This window comes from Spermophilus citellus (genome assembly GCF_964194105.1).
Source record: "Spermophilus citellus genome assembly, chromosome: 17".
NCBI lineage: Eukaryota > Metazoa > Chordata > Mammalia > Rodentia > Sciuridae > Spermophilus > Spermophilus citellus.
Window position 1 is genome coordinate 44,919,929 of NC_138199.1, and position 19,209 is coordinate 44,939,137.

A 19,209-nucleotide genomic window follows, 5' to 3' on the forward strand; every position below is an offset into this window, starting at 1 on the left:
ATGATTAGGTTAAGACTCTCATAATCCATTCATTTCACCTCTGGAAATTCTTGCCTTGTCTCACACATGAGTTTTGAGGAACACCTTTTATCTAAACCATAACAATCATTATAATGAAGATGGGTTTTAGTTTTGAGACAATATAAAAAAGGCTAGATAGACAGAGAATGCCAGGTCTACAGTAATAATGATAGCAACAATATTGTCAGCAAAGCACCATTTAGTTTTGCGTCAAGTTGACTGGGCCAACCATTACTTTTATGTATGTCTATGTGGGGGTTTCTGGATAAGATTAACATTGAAAGGGTAGGCTGAATAAAACAAATTTACCTCTTCAATTTTGGTAAGTCTGATCTAATCCTTTAAAGGCTTGAATAGAATAAAAGTTTGAGTAGGAAAGCTCCTTCTTGTTCTCCAACTGTTTTTGAGTAGAGACACTGGTCTTCCCCTATACCTGGACTGGAATTTGGCTCCTCTGGGGCTTAGGCTCCAGATTCACACTGGAATGATACTATCAGCTCTCCTGGGATTCCAGCTTGCCTCTGGCAGAAAATGGGACTTCTATTTCCATAATCACATCAGCCAATTATGATAAATCTGTTCACATACTATAAATCTCTCTGATTCTCATCTATCTCCTATTGGTATTCTGGAGAACTCTAATGTAGTAAATTATTACTATATAGCAAATATTGCACTAAAGCACTACACATTATTTAATGCAATCCTCCATAATCTTATCAATGAGATATTAGTATTTGCATTCTGCAGATGTGACTCAGAGACATTAAGTAAATTAATCAAGGCCATATACCTTGAGTGAGGGACATGCACATATTCACAAATCGTGTAACTTTATGCAGGTCAATGAACTGATGTGTTAAATGGGAACAATAATGCCCAACCTGAAGACCATAAGGACTAAATGAGATGACAGGTATAAAGGACTTGGAACAGTGTAGAGCGCACGGTTGGTTGGGACTCAGAAATTGTAACTTTTCTACTTTCTTGTTTGTGATAACATAATTCAGAGGCTTTTCAGCTTGTGGAAATAGATCTAACCCTCTAACATAATATATCGCTAACAATGCAATTTGATCATTTGTTCATCTCCATTAAGCTCCAATGATATTTCGTGTTATCCTGAGGGGAAATGTGATTACTGTGACATTTAAAATTCTGCACAACACAGGAAGAGGGAGGAGGCGCGGTCTTGAAAGCAAGTTGGAACCCTGGTTAGACTGTTGTTAGACAATTCCAGTTGCCTTACTTTTGGGAGCTGGACAGCTGCAAAGGTCACAGCAGGTGACTTGTTTCCCAAAAGGTGTTCAGTATTTACCTTCACTCAAGCATGTTTCTTCTGCTCTGATAACCACTGTCATCTTCCATTACAATAAAAGCTGTCAGAGGGATTTTATAGACATATGGCATAATTTACTTTTTTCCCTCTGTGGTGATGGAGAGTTTGCAAAAATGAAAACAAAATAAAACAAAGCCCCACTCAGCTGTTCATCAATTCATAGTTATTGGATAGTGGGCATGTGTCACTCAGCCCGGAGGACAGGATCTCCGTTTCAAAAGTGACAGAATGAACATACAGGGCACTGTCTCCCAAGTGCTTCATTCTCCATTTCCTCTCCAGGCTTTGGGAAAAGGGTCAGAGGAATACACAGATTTCCTTGGGAAATAAAACAACATCAGCCACATTTTCTTCTCAATACACCATTATTTGGAATGATGATAGCACTGTAGAGTTGAGAGAGTCTGTTCATGTCCGTCTGCTATTTGTGACAACCTATTGAGGTAGGCAGGGCAGATCCGACTACTCTTGCCTTACAGGTGAGGAAACTGAGCTCACTTAGGGAGGTTGAGACACTTGGCCAGGGTGTCACAGCCAGAGCAGGCCAGTCTGAAAACACTCTCACTCTTGCTCCCTGCCCATCCATCCTCCAAATCTGGGAGAGCTTTCAAAAACAAATCTTATTGTGCCATTACCCTGTTGTATGAGTGAGAGTTCTCCTGAGAGCAGAACTAATGATATGTACCTATATTTCTATCTATGTCTGTGCATGTCCACATTTAGACATAGATAAGGGGGTTTTTCGAGGGAATTGGCTCATGTGATTATGGAGACTGAGCATCCCCCCAACATTCTGTCTGCAAGCTGGAGAATTAGGGAAGCCAGTGGTGCAACTGTCAGTCTGAAGTCCTGAGAAGTAGGGAGCGAACAGTGTGACTGTCTGAGGCCAAAGGCCTGAGAAGTCTGAGGTGGGGATGGTGATATGGAAGACCTGAGCAGAGTCTGAAGCCCCAAGAACCAGGAATTTCCTAGTGCCCAAGGGCAGCAGAAGACCAGCGTCTCATCTCAAGGGGAAAATGAATTCTTCTTTCTGCCTTTTTGGATTGCCTCACTGGATTACCCACATTGGTAAGGGAGGATCTTCTTATTCACTGCACTGACTCAGATGCTAATCTCTTGGGAAACACCTTCCCAGACACACCAGAAATAATGTTTTACCAGATATCTGGGTTTCCTTCAATACAGCAAAATTAACCCATAAAATCAACACCGTGTGTAAGATTTTTCCTTGCCTTACCCTTGTTCTTGGGATAATGCCAAAACCTTCTTAACAGCTCATAAGGCTAGACTTATTTCAGGCCATTCCCACTGCCCCACTCAAAGATACATTCTGGTTGTACCAAACTCCACAGTATCACTCTCTTATCACCCTCATTTTTCTACTCTCTCATGGGGGGTGACTAATACTAACTAGTTACATTTCTGTTTGGGCATAACATCCTTCAAGAATCTCTCCCTGATTTCTCACTTCTGGGTTAGATATTTACACTAAGTACATGCATTTGTCATATCCTCTTCTTTCCTTCTCCTGGGATCACCTTCTTGTTGGACTCTTGTGCTGGGCTATCACTCTGTGAGGATGAGGACTATGTGTATCTCACCTATGGCAGCACCTGTACCCCTAGAAGGTGGTGATCATTATCCATCAAGGAATGAATAAATACTCATCCATATTCATCTTTCTCCTCTAGAATCAGTAGATCAGGAATCTCTGGGTCACTCCTTGTGCAGGTCAGTCCCATCTGCCACCTCAGTATATGTCTTATTTCCTTTGTACCCTGGAAAGAAGCAGACTTCTGTGGATTGTCTCCCCTCCGTTCTCCTCCTGAGTGTTTCTAGAAAAACCCAAAGGAGAAGGGTGATTGGATAGTTGTAGTTTTGTGGATTGGTTTCTGTGTCCTCTATTCTGTACCATTGGTCCACCCGCCTGTTTTGGTACCAGTACCATGCTGTTTTTGTTACTATTGCTCTGTAGTATAGTTTGAAGTCTGGTATCGCTATACCTCCTGATTCACACTTCCTGCTTAGCATTGTTTTTGCTATTCTGGGTCTTTTATTTTTCCATATGAATTTCATGATTGCTTTCTCTATTTCTACCAGAAATGCCATTGGGATTTTGATTGGCATTGCATTAAACCTATAGAGAACTTTTGGTAATATCGCCATTTTGATGATGTTAGTTCTGCCTATCCATGAACAGGGTATATTTTTCCATCTTCTAAGATCTTCTTCAATTTCTCTCTTTAGGGTTCTGTAGTTTTCATTGTATAAGTCTTTCACCCCTTTTGTTAGGTTGATTCCCAAGTATTTATATTTGATAAAGGGGCTAAAAGCATGCAATGGAGGAAGGATAGCATCTTCAACAAATGGTGCTGGGAAAACTGGAAATCCATATGCATCAAAATGAAACTGAATCCCTTTCTCTTGCCATGCACAAAAGTTAACTCAAAATGGATCAAGGAGCTTGATATCAAATCAGAGACACAGCATCTGATAGAAGAAAAAGTTGGCTACGATCTACATACTGTGGGGTCGGGCTCCAAATTCCTCAATAGGACACCCATAGCACAAGAGTTAATAACTAGAATCAACAAATGGGACTTACTCAAACTAAAAAGTTTTTTCTCAGCAAAAGAAACAATAAGAGAGGTAGATAGGGAGCCTACATCCTGGGAACAAATCTTTACTCCTCACACTTCAGATAGAGCCCTAATATCCAGAGTATACAAAGAACTCAAAAAATTAGACAATAAGATAACAAATAACCCAATCAACAAATGGGCCAAGGACCTGAACAGACACTTCTCAGAGGAGGACATACAATCGATCAACAAGTACATGAAAAAATGCTCAACATCGCTAGCAATCAGAGAAATGCAAATCAAAACCACCCTAAGATACCATCTCCACTCCAGTAAGATTGGCAGCCATTAGGAAGTCAAACAACAACAAGTGCTGGTGAGGATGTGGGGAAAAGGGTACACTTGTTCATTGTTGTTGGGACTGCAAAATGGTGCAGCCAATTTGGAAAGCAGTATGGAGATTTCTTGGAAAGCTGGGAATGGAACCACCATTTGACCCAGCTATTCCCCTTCTTGGTCTATTCCCTAAAGACCTAAAAAGAGCATGCTACAGGGACACTGCTACATCGATGTTCATAGCAGCACAATTCACAATAGCAAGACTGTGGAACCAACCTAGATGCCCTTCAATAGATGAATGGATAAAAAAATGTGGCATTTATACACAATGGAGTATTACTCTGCATTAAAAAATGACAAAATCATAGAATTTGGAGGGAAATGGATGGCATTAGAGCAGATTATGCTAAGTGAAGCTAGCCAATCCCTAAAAAACAAATGCCAAATGTCTTCTTTGATATAAGGAGAGTAACTAAGAACAGAGTAGGGACTAAGAGCATGAGAAGAAGATTAACATTAAACAGGGATGAGAGGTGGGAGGGAAAGCGAGAGAGAAGGGAAATTGCATGGAAATGGAAAGAGACCCTCAGGGTTATACAAAATTACATACAAGAGGAAGTGAGGGGAAAAGGAAAAATAATACAAGGGGAAGAAATGAATTACAGTAGAGGGGGTAGAGAGAGAAGAGGGGAGGGGAGGGGAGGGGAGGGGGGATAGTAGAGGATAGGAAAGGCAGCAGAATACGACACTAGTATGGCAATATGTAAATCAATGGAAGTGTAACTGATGAGATTCTGCAATCTGTATACGGGGTAAAAATGGGAGTTCATAACCCACTTGTATCAAAGTGTGAAATATGATATGTCAAGAACTATGTAATGTTTTGAACAACCAACAATAAAAAAAATAAAATAAAATAAAAAGAAAAAAAAGAAAATCATTTTAGGTTAACTTGCTAGGGCAACTACCCAGCAAGGAAACATGTACAGCAATTTGGCAAATTGAAGTCTTTTCTCTTTTAAAAGAAAATGGAGACAAAACACAATTAAAAATACAATTTAAAAAAAAAAGGGTGATTGGAGAGGAGAAGGGAGGGAGGCAGCTCACAACAGTCCTTCTCCTTTCTCCCCTTCTTGCTCTGTCACTACATTCTGATAGCAGCTGCAACCCTCTCTAGCTACAGCTCGGGTGGGGTGCCCTCTCCTCCACAGTTGAGTTTCTCAGTGGTATCCAATAAAAATGTTTCCCCATCTCTCCATCCTAAAAGCAGAAATGGCTTCTAATTCCTTGTAGCTCCTGGATGCCTCTATTACTTCTTACTGAACCCTCACCACACATCTGTGAGGACCACCTTCATGAGACCATCTATGATGAACCTATTTCCTTCCAGATTTCTGACTGATAAATTACTCCACTTGGTGCTGGTAAGATTGATGTTCAAGTTCTCTGGAATGGCTTCAGTTAATTTTAGATTTTTGTAGGTAATTCTTGAGACATCTTTACATTATAGCCTTATCATACAGACATAGACAAGAATTTCCAGAGGACTATAATAACATTTCTACTCTCTGCTTAATTTTCAGCATTTCTGTTATGAGCATCAGCAGAAATCATACCATTCCAAGTAGATTTGGTATCTATGCATCTATATAATTCAGTGTATAGGCCATCTCCCCCCTGTCAAAACTACCCTGCAGTGCCCTTTACAAAGCTTCTCAGTTCACTTGAGTTCATGTCATTTGAATCCCCTATCACAGAGGCCACACCCACACTCACAGTATTTGTTGAAATGTAGGGATATTGGTGTGAAAGAAGTTGTAGGTACCATATGTTTAGGCGTAAGTATTTCTCTTGAAGATCCTGTGATTTTATAATTCAGTTTTTTTAATAAAGTGAAAGTTATATTCTCTAAGAGGAATATAGGAACAAACTTAATTATGATATGCAGGTAACTGTGATCTACCATAAGTAGGAGAAGGCAGAGCTATTGTCAGCTCTGAAACATTGGCTTACAAACCAAAATAAAATTAGTCTGTGGTTTAAACAGAGACTGAGAAACATGGAAATTACATATGTACAACTATTATCTAGGTGAAATGTGGAAAAACTGAAGTCAGCCAAGAAAGTATTTGAAAGTCACATATCTGCTAAAGGACTTGTATTCAAAATAAAGAACTATTAAAACTCAGCAAAATACTTGAGAGCAAACTTTTCACCAGAGTGTATGCAGAAATTATCAGGTGAAATGTTCAACATATTTTGCGATGAGGGGAAAGCAAATTTGAACGATGATGAATTGCCACTACACACCTATGAGAAGGGCTACAATTAAAAAATACCAACTACACTAAATGCTCACAAGGACATGGAGCAACTGGAACTCTCAGATACTGCTTAGTGGAAAATGTTACAGCCATTCTAGAAAATAGTTTGGAAGTCTCTCAAAAAGATAAATAGAATAATGTATCCCCAAAGATCTTCATGCTCTATGTCAAGATCCAGTGAAAATGTTACCTTCAAGGCAACTTTGCAGATGTGGTTGAGGGCATGGGCTCTGAAGTGGAGAGACTGTCCTGGATCATCAGGGTGGGCCCCATCCAAGCACTTTCAGAGCAGATCAGCTTTCCTGGATGGATCAGAGAGAGATGTGACAATGGAAGATAAGTTGGAAAGGAATCTGACAGGCCACTGTTGGTTTTGAAGGTAGAGGAAGTGATACTGGTGAGATATTAAGTCCAGGTTCTTGGAGTCCCAGACAAAGGATTCAGCAAGACATGCAGAAGTAACAGACAAAGCACAGATTTATTGAAGGGGAGAATAGTGCTCTGTAAAACAGAATGGGTACAATCTTAAAGCTGAGTAGGCAAGCAAGAGAGAAAGAGGCTCCAGGCCCCAAGGTTGGGGGATTCTTGTCTTATATGCTGAGCTGTGAGGAAGACCCTCCCTGCATAGACCTTATTGAAGACCCTGCTCCATTGGTTAATTTATGATACCTAATTAGTATACTGTCCTGTTTGCACCCATTAATTACTTTATTTTCACGTACCTAGAATACTGAACCTGGGGCAGGAGCTGCCATGGATAAGTCCTCAGTGGTGGGAGCTGTCAAGAACTTATCCACAGGGACATGATGACTATCTCCTGTCTTGCACTCCAGCCATTTTCTTGTACCCTGCCTCCATCATCTTGATGTCCCTAATCTCCTACATAATAGAAGGGGGTCAGGGGCCAAGTTTTACAACTACAAGGAATGGAACTCTACCAATAACCTGAATGGATTCTCTCCAGAAGTCTCCCATAAAGAACACAGCCCTGCTGATACCTTAGACTCAGCCCAATGTTAGATTTTTTACTTAATTAATTGCAAGAAAAGAAACTTATACTAAGTAACTAAATTGGTGCTAATTTGTAATGGCAACAACATTAAATATAGCACATGATCAAATAATCCTACTTCTAGGTATTTCACCTGGGAAAATAAATACACAGGCTCTTTCCTTGCCTTACTTTTATTCTTAGGATACTGTCCAAACCTTCTTAACAATTCATAAGGCCTTTTGAGATCTGATTCCTGTTCACCTTTCTAGACTTATTTCAGGCCATTCCCACCCCAAAGATACATTCTGGTTATACCAAACCCCACGGTATCACTCTCTTATCACTCTCATTTTTTCTACTGTCTCATGGGGGGTGACTAATACTAACTAGTTATATTTCTGTTTGGGCATAACATCCTTCAAGAATGTCTCCCTGATTTCTCATTTCTGGGTTAGATATTTCCACTAACAAGAACCAGTACACCAGTATTTACAGAAGTTCTATTCATAATCACCCAATCTTGAACATAATCCAAAGGACTTTTAGTAATAAAAAATGAGTGATACACATGTTGACCCAGGTGAATCTCAAAGGCATTACACTGAATGAAAGAGCTCAGTCTCAATGGTTATATACTGTTTGCCCATTTATATGATATTCTCCAAAAGACAAAACTATAATTATGGAGAACAAATCAATGAGTGCTGGGAGCTGGATGGAGGAGGATGTATCTACAATAAAATAACAGGAGGGAGCTTTTGAGGGTGATAACACTCTTCTTTATCTTGATTATGATGGTGCTCAAATGTACCTATATGTTGGAAATTCATAGAACTATAACCCCCCTACCCCCCAAAAAAGTCAATTTTTCTGTCTGGTAATTTAAAATAATACACCGAAACTGTAACAACCTAACGAAACAGTGGAAAACTTGAGTGCCCTGTGGGACTGCGTAACCAATGAAACTGCTCTGGGATATTTAAACTGACACCTATAATAGCAACAGAAGCCTCAGCCTTTCTTTACCATCAACCTGGTCCTCCCCAGACAATGAGAAAGGAAATATCACATCTGTGACAACTCTAGTATTTCCAGCAAGAGGAATAATCCCCAATAAGCATCAAATGCAGTGAATCTGACCGCAGAGTGGCAAAAATGTTAAATGCAACTGTTTTTTTTTGTTTCCACAATAATCAATTCAAATATTGAGAAGGTAGGTCAGGGCTGTGAGGCTTGACACAGTCCAATCATTCATCTTTCCAGGCCTTGTAACATTACAGATTCCCAAAGGGTAGCAGGCAGAGTTCTACAGAAAACTTCTAGAAAAGATAACGAGAAAACCAGAATCAAATCAGGTAAACACTTATTCTCATACATACATGATTACTAACATTAACTTTTTCTTATTATTAAAGAGATACTCATATAGAAATGTAGAAAAATATAATGAATAAAATAAATATCATGAATAATATAACTTTTTTCAGATCTTCTATGATGTTCATACATAAGATGCTGTTGTTATCATACTGTATACAAACTTCTGTTTCCTTTTATTTCCAATTAATATTATATTGTAATACTTCCTTTGTGATATTAACTATTATTAAGTATTTTCCATTATGTTAGATATCATATTTTATTTAAATGTTCCCTGGGCTTCATTTAGGTAGTCATTTCTATTTTAAATAATGCCAACCATTTACCTGAACTTTAGCCTAAAGTTATGATCATCTATGGGGATAAAGGAATAAGAGTATAGTTTGGGTCAAAAAGTTTCAGCATTTTTAAGATTCTTGATAGATATTCCACGATTGTTTTCCAGAAAGTTAGTAGTAATTTGTAGATGACCCATAATACTAGCAAATAATCATATCATGTATCATGTGTATTCTAAAATCCCAGAGTGTTTTAAAATATTTCCTTTGATCATATCTTCAATGATTAACCAATAGTCTAAGGAAGCTTTGTATATAGGTGGGGAAATTTGTTTACAATTTTTCTGACATTGTCAAGGAACAAAATATCAGGAATAGAATCACTTGATCTCTTTCAAATATTTCCCTCCTTCCTTCCTTTCTCTTCTTCCCTTTCCATTTCCCTTCCTCCCTCCCTCTCTCCCTTCCTTCCCTCCCCTTTTTCTTGTGGTGCTGAGGAATAAACCCAGGGCTTGTGCATGCTAGACAAGTGCTCTACCACTGAGCTACACACCCAGCACCCAAATATTTTCAGTTGGAATTTTATAAATAGCTTTTGATTTAATTAAGTCATTTTCCAGAATGGATACTATGTTTTCACTTTTGCCACTTCATCTTTAATTAAGTTTTATGCATGCTGTGGGATAAGCCAGTAAGAAGACTTGATCCTCCATATCATATTTCAATTCTAAGACATATTAACATTTAAACATCATTGAAACTGGGTGTGTATTATACACTTCTAGCACTGAGATCTCCCTACCACTCTCCAGCATGCTGGCTCTCTGAACTTTCACTCCCAACTTTCACTCTCAGGCTGCAGGAACATGCTTTTACCAGAGGATTTCTCTCTCCCTCCCTGTCTCTCATGCTTAACCATGACTGATGGTGCAGGGGTATAAATACTCCAGCTCTTTGATTTTGGACTTTGTGGGTCTGCATTGTCTTCAGGGCTCCCCTGTGAACTTAGCCAAAATTACCTTTCTGCAGTGGACTTTGCCTGGCATCATTTTTTTTTTGTGTGTGTGTGTGTGTTTTTTCCTCTCCCTTCCCTTTGGTTGGTCCTATTTTTCTAGTTCCTTATTATTTTTCCCCCTTGGGCCACTTCCTAATTTATACCAATTCTCATCTCAGGGGAACCTGACATATTACAGGATGTGTCTCATAATGAATGAGGTCTTGCGGTTACTGTTGGTCAGGCAGCCATAATGATACAGTTGTCTCTCTGTGCAGGCTTGAATTTGGCTGTTCTTTCTGTGGTGTGACTAGACTGTTATACCTTTACTTTTCTGTTAATAAATCATTTAAAGAACTATTTAAGGAAGGAATGTGAATCCTGATTGCTATCTAAGAATTTTCTACTGAATCCTTTTGAAAAGATAAAGAAAGTGACAACGTTGAATTATAGAATGAATGTCAAAGACTGGGTTGGGGTTGGGGGACTCCCGGACATAGAGATGCAATCCTTCAAGAAAGGCTTCATCTTGGTAGCAGAAGGAAAATGTGGACAACAGCTCTGACTTGAAAGAGGTTCAGAAGAGGTCCATTATGAATGTAGAGTTTTAGGAATATCATGATTTATTTGTGTTTCATTTTCCTATATCTATGTTTATATCTATACCTACACAAACACACATGATAAAATATGATTTTTTAGATTTACTTAAAGGATTATAAGATAAAAATTCTAAGTACTAAGTCATATTTTAAATGCCATTTTTCATTGTTAGTGATATATAAAATCACAATAAATGTTATGATTTATGAATTACTAATCAGGAATATGGTACACAAAGAGACAGAAGAAATACAACCAATGAATAATCTTAGCAATATTGGAAAGACTAAGGTAATTTATAGATGGCTCACTTTCTCTGATTTTAGTAGGAGTTCCATTGGTGAGTGAGCTTAACACTAGAGTTTTTGGTCATGTTCTTGAAATTCTGCAAACTTTAGTATGTTAATTATATATATGTATATCTATGTATATATATATAATACACATAAATACATATACAAATATACACCACATACAGAAATATGCACACATACATAAATACTTATAAAATGCTTATAATACACATAAATACATATACAAATATACACCACATACAGAAATATGCACACATACATAAATACTTATAAAGTGCTTAGGTATGCATTGTTGCCTTTAGATTTTCCTTACATTGAGTACTTTTACCATTCAGGGAAATAACACATGCATTTAATTTGCTGCCAGTTTTCATTTATGTGTGTTGATCAGCAAACAAAAATAAAGCTGGCATTAGATTAAATGCATTAGAATTCCTTCTCTGAAAAACTGTTCAGTACACAGAAAGAGGATCTGCCCATAAATATCTTTTCATATTCATTCCAGAAAGATTCCTGACCTGAACTGTCCATTCTAAGACAACTTTATTATCTACTTACTTTGTTTTCTCTTCCCATATCTGTTGATAAAAGATGAATTTCTCTCCATTGTAAAACAGAATAGTCAAGCAATTCCAGTGGGGTTAGTTATATATGGGATAAATTCTGCACTTTCAGAGTACTGTGGCAATACATAGCTCCCTTGTGCCAAATCAGTTCTTTAGCAGCGTGATTAATTAACCCATGAGGACAGAAGTTTGAGTACTATTGCCTTGAAATGCACTTACTCAGTATTCTGGTTTTAGGCTTCATCTACCCTCCCACACCAAAATCATTCTACTGTGTTTCTTAAAAACCTTGGGCAAATCAACAATGCTTGAGTATGTGCTTTACAATCCTTTCACTGCAATCATACTGTGAGCTTTATGACCACATTTATGCAGCATACACTTTTCTCTTCAGTAAAATCCATTATATTGTTCCAGCCTTGAAAGAACTAGTTAGTATGGATATGCTTAGTTAAACTCCCAACTCATTTTCTTTTTAGCTCAATTTGCAGGAAACAGTTAAAAGAGTTTTTGAAAACTACAAATCACAATTTTAATTTATTCTGAACACATTTATTGCATTTTACCATGCCATCTTTGGTGTGAGGGGTAAAAAATAATATATGATCTCTGACTTAAAGATCCAAAGTCTAATGGCAGAGACATATGTACTACTTTTCTATCAAATTAATGGCAAATGGAGTGTGATAGAAACTTTATTAACAGGTATGCAGTAATAGGGGGTTGAGGTAGGAGTTTAGAGCATGGCTCTCTCAGTTTATCTTCTTAACTTCCAGGGTTTTAGATAAAAATACCCCAAAGCAACAGCAGAAAAGAAACAACTGACTATCTGGGCCAGTTTTCTATCTTTCCACTTTCCTCCCATCACCACCTGAGTTCTTACCTGGTTGCTAATGTTGAGTGGAACAGCCAGAGGGAGAAGAACTAGTTGGCTTCAACCAGAGTTCCAATTTTCATTACCATGTTGGTAAAGAAAGCACAAGGGGAGAATGTAGGGCCAGAAATCATGTCACAAGTCTTAGTAACCTATCTCATCAGATAATGTGAAGTAGTTAATAAATGGATTGACCCAATGAGATCTGGACACATAGGTCAGTAGCTCTCTTGGAGTGGCGGTTCTTGCCATACCACCCAGAGTGAGAAATGGGGCTGGACAGGTATGCACAAATGCATGCACGGCATCTGCAGAATACCAAGGTAGCATGTGTCAAGTTCTCCACAGAAGGGGTAAAACATGAATAGAGTCTTTGTGGATGAAGGAATCTGATGAGGGAATGAAGAGGAGGTACTTCCCAGATGGAACCTCTGAGCGACTCCTGGGATGAGAATGGAGGCTGGAGAGAAAGTGCAGGGCTAAGGGAGCAGAGGAGCTAGGGATCTCACGAATAGGAGCAAGGAACAGAGTAATGGAATCACATTAGTGTTCTAGACAGGTAATTCTGACAGAAATGTCGTAGAGATTGATGGGGGGCAGGTGTGGCCCAGAACGAGAGAGAGGCATATTGCCTATGTTTAATCATCCAGGTAAAAAATGAGAAAGACCTGAAACACAAGAAGAAAATGTTTTCATGGAACAGAGAAGAGGTAATAAATATATTTCAGAAATGTTCTAGAAAATAGTACATGCCTTGGGTTTTTATCCCAAACTTACCAGTCAGGTAAACTGCTGCCCATAGAAGAGACAGAAAGAGGCCCAAAATGTCACCCTACTGGAGGTCCCTCTATGAGGAAGGAAATGTTAGAAATTGGGAATAATGATCCCGACCAACAGGAGACTCAATCAGCATACGGTTCTTTCCTTTCTTTGGGGTCACTGATTTCTGTGGGACTAGCTTAGTCTGTTTGGGCTACTATAACTAAATATCTTACATTGGGTAATTTGTAAACTAGAGAAATTTATTGTTGACAGTTCTGGAGGATGACAAGTTCAAGATCAGGGCACCAGCACATTCAGTGTCTGATGCTTCAAAAATGATACCTTCTTCTTGTGCCCTTGAAAGACAGAAGAGGCAAATGGTTTCCCTCAAGCCTCTTTCAAAAAGGCCATAATCCCATTCATGAAGGTGAAGTCCTTAGTCCCAATTACTTCTGAAAGGCCCTACCTCTTCATACCATAACTTTGACAGTTAAATTTCAACACATGAATTTTGAAGGGACATAAACATTCAAAACAGAGCAAGGGCTTATCTAGTGTCAAGGGACTAGGGGCTTGGATGTCTGATGTAATTGTCTCATCTGGTTTCCACTGAGAGGCCCTGTGGATTAAATGGAAAAAAAAAAATCCTTATTCAGATCTAGAGCATCTTCCTGCTCCTCCTGTGATCCTTTGGTTTCATGGAAGTCAATCTACTCTTGGAGGAAACTCACTGAAGTTTTCTAAGTCTGATTGTGTGTACACATACCATGCAATCATTTCCAAGTGGACCATGAGCTTTCTTCCAATGGCTTTCTTCTGCTCTCAAAACTAATTGGGAGCCAGGTGCGGTGGTGGAGGCCTGTAATCCCAGGCTGAGACAGGAGGATGGCAAGTTCATAACCAGCCTCAGCAAAAGCGAGGTGCTAAGCAACTCAATGAGACCCTGTCTCTAAATAAAATACAAAATAGGGCTGGGGAATGTGGCTCAGTGGTTGAGTGCCCCTGAATTCATTCCCTCTACCAAAACAAAACAAAACCTAATTGGGGCTTTGCTGCTTCCAGAAACTTTGCCCAGAAGATGGGGCCCAGGACCCTTTTTCTGGGCTCCAACAATATTGTTCTTTCTCTTATTTCCAGAGCCAGGGGAATTATTTCCCAGACAGAAGTAGGAAAGGCTGGCTTCCTCATCATAGGGCTTTCAAATCTTTGATCTATACCACAAATCCTTCCCTAAGACATCTCAGAACTCCCTAAGGATTTTTAGAACTCAGAAGAACCTGCTTTTCTCTGTTTTCTGTCATCACACCCTTTCTTGAGGCAGGGAATATTACATGGGCCTAGTAGTTCAAATACGAAATAAAGACATGGAAGAAAGAAAATAGATGGAAAAGCTTTGATTAATTTCAGTTGTATGTCCTTTGCATAGAATGTAAATTATATGAGGGTTACAATCTCCCCCTGTCTTGCATTGTATCCCTAGTACTTAACAAAATGTCTGGCTTTTAAAAGTATTTTAGGTGAATAAATGAATACGAAAGGATGAGAGCTAAGCTGGAAAATCAGTCTTAGGTATGGACAGCACATTACATATTCCACTTGGCAAACACTCCTTGAACACCTAGTATGATAGGCACTGTGCTAGATCCTGAAGACACAGTGTTGAACAAAATAAAAATTCCTGTTCTTCTGGGGCTTACCTCCATTATAAGTTCTATTATAGAGGAAGGCAATGAACAAAATAAGATCATGACAAACGGACAAATAATGTGAAAGGAATAATACACAGGATGAAGTGATAGAGAATATTCGGTGACCGGGGAGTGAGAACAGGGGTGGTGACGTGGGCTGATCTACTGATATGACAGCACAAACCATGCCCAAGAGTAAGAGTCGAACTTAAAAAATGAACAGAAATACTATAGTTTAAATATAAAAAAAAAATCCTATGAAGAAAGCAAATTCAGAATAGTATTTAATATTTGTAAGATCACCAATGTGAACACAGTGATATCACGTGAGAATATCTGTGGTTAAAACACCTTGGGTGTTTCATTTCTAAAGTTAAATTCCACTGGCATATTCTGTTTCAAGTTCTCTTCATCTTCTTAAAAGTTATACGTGGAAGTTGTTTTAATGTTGGTTCAGTTCTTTCTGTATATGTATATACATATCTCATAAAAATGTCAAGTTGACCCTTCAAAAAGTTGGTTTCAGCTGGGCACAGTAGCACACTTCTGTAATCCCAGTGACTTGGGAGGCTGAGGCAGGAGGATCACAAGTTCAAAGCCAGCCTCAGCAAAAGTGAGGCACTAAACAACTCAGTAAGACCCTGTCTCTAAATAAAATACAAAATAGGGCTGGGGATGTGGCTCAGTGGTACAGCACCTCTGAGTTCAATCCCCAGTATCCTCCCCCCCAAAAAAAAAAAACAAAGGAAAAAAGAAAATTGATTTTGCTTAGCAGAGAAAATAAAAATGTTCCATTTCTCCCTAGAAAAAGGATAATATTTTCTAATTGTGCAAACACTAGGAGAGTGTCATTTGACTCCGTATTTTGACAGCTGCTTTGCATTTATTATTGGAGAGGCTTTTCATACAGCATGCTCCTATTTTTTCCTAGTAAAGAGATATTAACATTATCTTGAAATTTAAGGAGTTCTTGATAAATAGACCCCTCACTTCTTAACTCCTTAAGGGGAAAAATAAAAGCCTTTTGAGAAAAAAGAAAGAAGAATAATTTTAGACTTTGAGCTCCTTGATTTGGGCATCAGTAGCATCCATCATGGTAATATAAAAATGTGGCATTTTGGGACAGTCCCTGTTGTGCGTCCCATCATTCTGCAGAATAAGTCCCAGTAAGTTGCTTTCAGATGGTTAAACAAACATGCAAACAAGAAACTACTTCACATTTTGTCTGGCATTTAGTAGGTGCAGGAATTGTTTGCTGAGTTGAATTGTCTTGGGCTGAGCAAGTGCAACTCCATTTTACAATGGGAACGTGAGGTCCATAGAACTTGTAGGTGCATCTGAATCGTGCTTTGCACTCTACCAACAGCTTCCATCCAAATTAGGTTATTTAAGAGTTAGTCCCCACCACAATTAGATGTAAAGTAGAAAAAGATGAGAGAAACATTTGAAATACACTGAATTAGTCACTTGCTAGATTCTCCTATAGAGTGAGTCAGTTTCTGTTACTATGGGAAATCTAAAACCTAATGATTAAAAGATTCAAGCTCTTGGATAATGATGGAAAGATTATTCTTTAAAGAACCCCCCCTCAAAAAAAAGCTATTATTAATATTTTTTTTTCTTGGTGTGGTGCTGGGACTCAAACCCAGGGCCTCACGCATGTCGGGCAGACACTCTACCGCTAGCTACATTCCCAGCGCTATTATAATCTTTGAACTAAAAAAAAAAAAGTCCTATCATATAGAGAAAAAAATCTCTTATATACTATTGGTGTTAGTTTAAATTGATTCTATTTTTATGAAGAACTTATGACTATCTATCAAAATTAAAATGAACATATTTTAGACTTAGCTCTGACCATTCTGTAGTGATTTACTTTCATGAGTATATTCAAACTGTGGACGTATTGGCACTGCAGTATAGGGACATATAAGGAAAAATATTTAATGAATATATGATATTAACTGGAACATGGTTAGTTGTAGATGAGAACTTAAAACAGCTTAAGTGTTCACTGGTAGATTGCTGACTACACAAATTATGGGCTACCTGGGTAATGACCATTTATGCACACCTTTGAAATATAATATTGATCTATGCATGGACGTGACAAGATGACCACGATATGCTGTCAAAAGCTGCTTAGCAGAAGGCTCTAGGTGGAGTGAAACTATTCACCCATGCATTGGTGATGAAACCTCTGGAAATGAGGTGGGCTATTTATGTAACTTATTCATTTCTACAGTATGCTTTTTTTTAAAAATTAAAATAGATTTTTTGAACTTTAAAAATTAAAAAGGAATTTTATATCTGGATACCTAAGAAATCTGTTGTTTTGATGAATAGTAAGCCAAACCCAGGAAATGGTTAACTGTTGCCTACTTTGCTACAGTGCCTTGAGTGCTCACTGCATTTTGGTGTTCAGTGAATATTTTGAGGGACTATGTGAACAAGGACAGTTAACCCTGGTCACTCTGTGACAGGGATATGTAGGGACATTAGTATTCATAACTTCTAATGCTATATTTAGTCAGTGAGTCATTGGAGAAGAGTTTAAAAACACAATGATAGGGTTAATTTATCCCCACAAATCATAGACCCACATAAAATAGTTTGGGGATCCCATTTGCATTGGAAAATAATTCTTTCTTGTGGGGAGTGTTGGGGGTGGAGCCCAGAACCTCCTTCATGCTGGGCAAACACTGCTGCTGAGCTGCATCCCTGCCCTTGGAAGAGGAATCTTACTGAGTCCTCATCATAAGATGTTTTTGAGTATCTGTCTCTTAGGTCACTTACCTATTGGATCAGAAGTCACAGAAACACAAAGAGGAGGGAGTGTTAGAGATGGCTCAACAGGTTCAGCTAATTCAGCAACACCCAATAAGGAGCTCACTTGGACTGAAACCTGGGATGGTGCTTCCATTCTCTCCTATCAGCAAGTTCTCTAACTACCAACAAGTTCTTTATGGCACTAAATTGGAATCTGCTGCTTTACAAGACTGACCAAGCCTAAGGAGCTCTCCTCACTGGTTTAAAGAATGGGCCCTGGCATTAGAGACTTGCTCTGAACTCCAGTTTCTACATGTAGGTGCTGTGTGACCCTTGGGCAAAGACAACACCTTTCTCTAAACCTAAGCAGTTTCTTTTCAAAATGGGGATAGTTATGATTTATGCCTTACGGAGCGTTTTTCAGAAGATAGTGAAATACATGCAAATTGTTCTTTGCAATGTACAGTGTAAAATGCTCAATAATACCATTACGATTTTTATAGGCTTTTTCTATTGGGTATTTGATAGAAACAGAGAAGATAGTGGCAAAAGCAGTAGCGAAGAGATGAGGTGTCAGTGGATTGTGTGCCTGAGACCCTTGGTCTTGGCGACCCAGGCATCTCCTGTTTTCCTCACTAAAATCAAGGTTGGGGAGGGAATTTCATACAATTAATTTGAAAACAAAAAAGTCTTCATTTTTACAATTAGAGCTACTAAATTATGAAAGTAACTACCAAGTGTATGAGAATCCACTGGCCTAGGGAGGGGGACACACAAAGAAATACCTTCTTCTTCAGCTTCTCTCAAAACTGTCCTCTCTGAAGCTTCATTATACCCAAACAGCTATCAGGGAAGCACCAGTCTTCTCCATCACTCTACTACCTTTCTGATGGGTGATGACTGCCTCTCGGGCTGGATCTGACTTGACACCATTCCTGAGGACATAAACCATAAATCCTCAACGTACTGGGAAGGCGTGGGTGAGCAATGTCTATATGTACTCGCCATTTGTATCTTACCAACCAGATGAAATGCAGCAGACTAGGAGACTTAGGATCGGGTCTAGCTAGCCTTGACCTAGCCATGAACTCACTGTATGAACTCTTAGCATCTCAGTTTACTCATCTACAAAGTGGTTACAAGTGATAGTTCTTACTCGGTGTTCTCAGGAGCTCTAGGTCTGTGTGGTAGCAGTGGGCTCCTGGCCTCTATCTTGTTCCAAGCAGAACAGTAATATCTCATCACCTGCCCCCAAATGATTCCTCTGGCAAGGGCACCTTAAGTGCAGAGTAAGTCACTGATATGAGCCCCACCAATTACTTAAGAAAAATTTGAGCTGCTAAAAGAAGCCTATTGAAACAACATCACAAAGTGGTACCCTT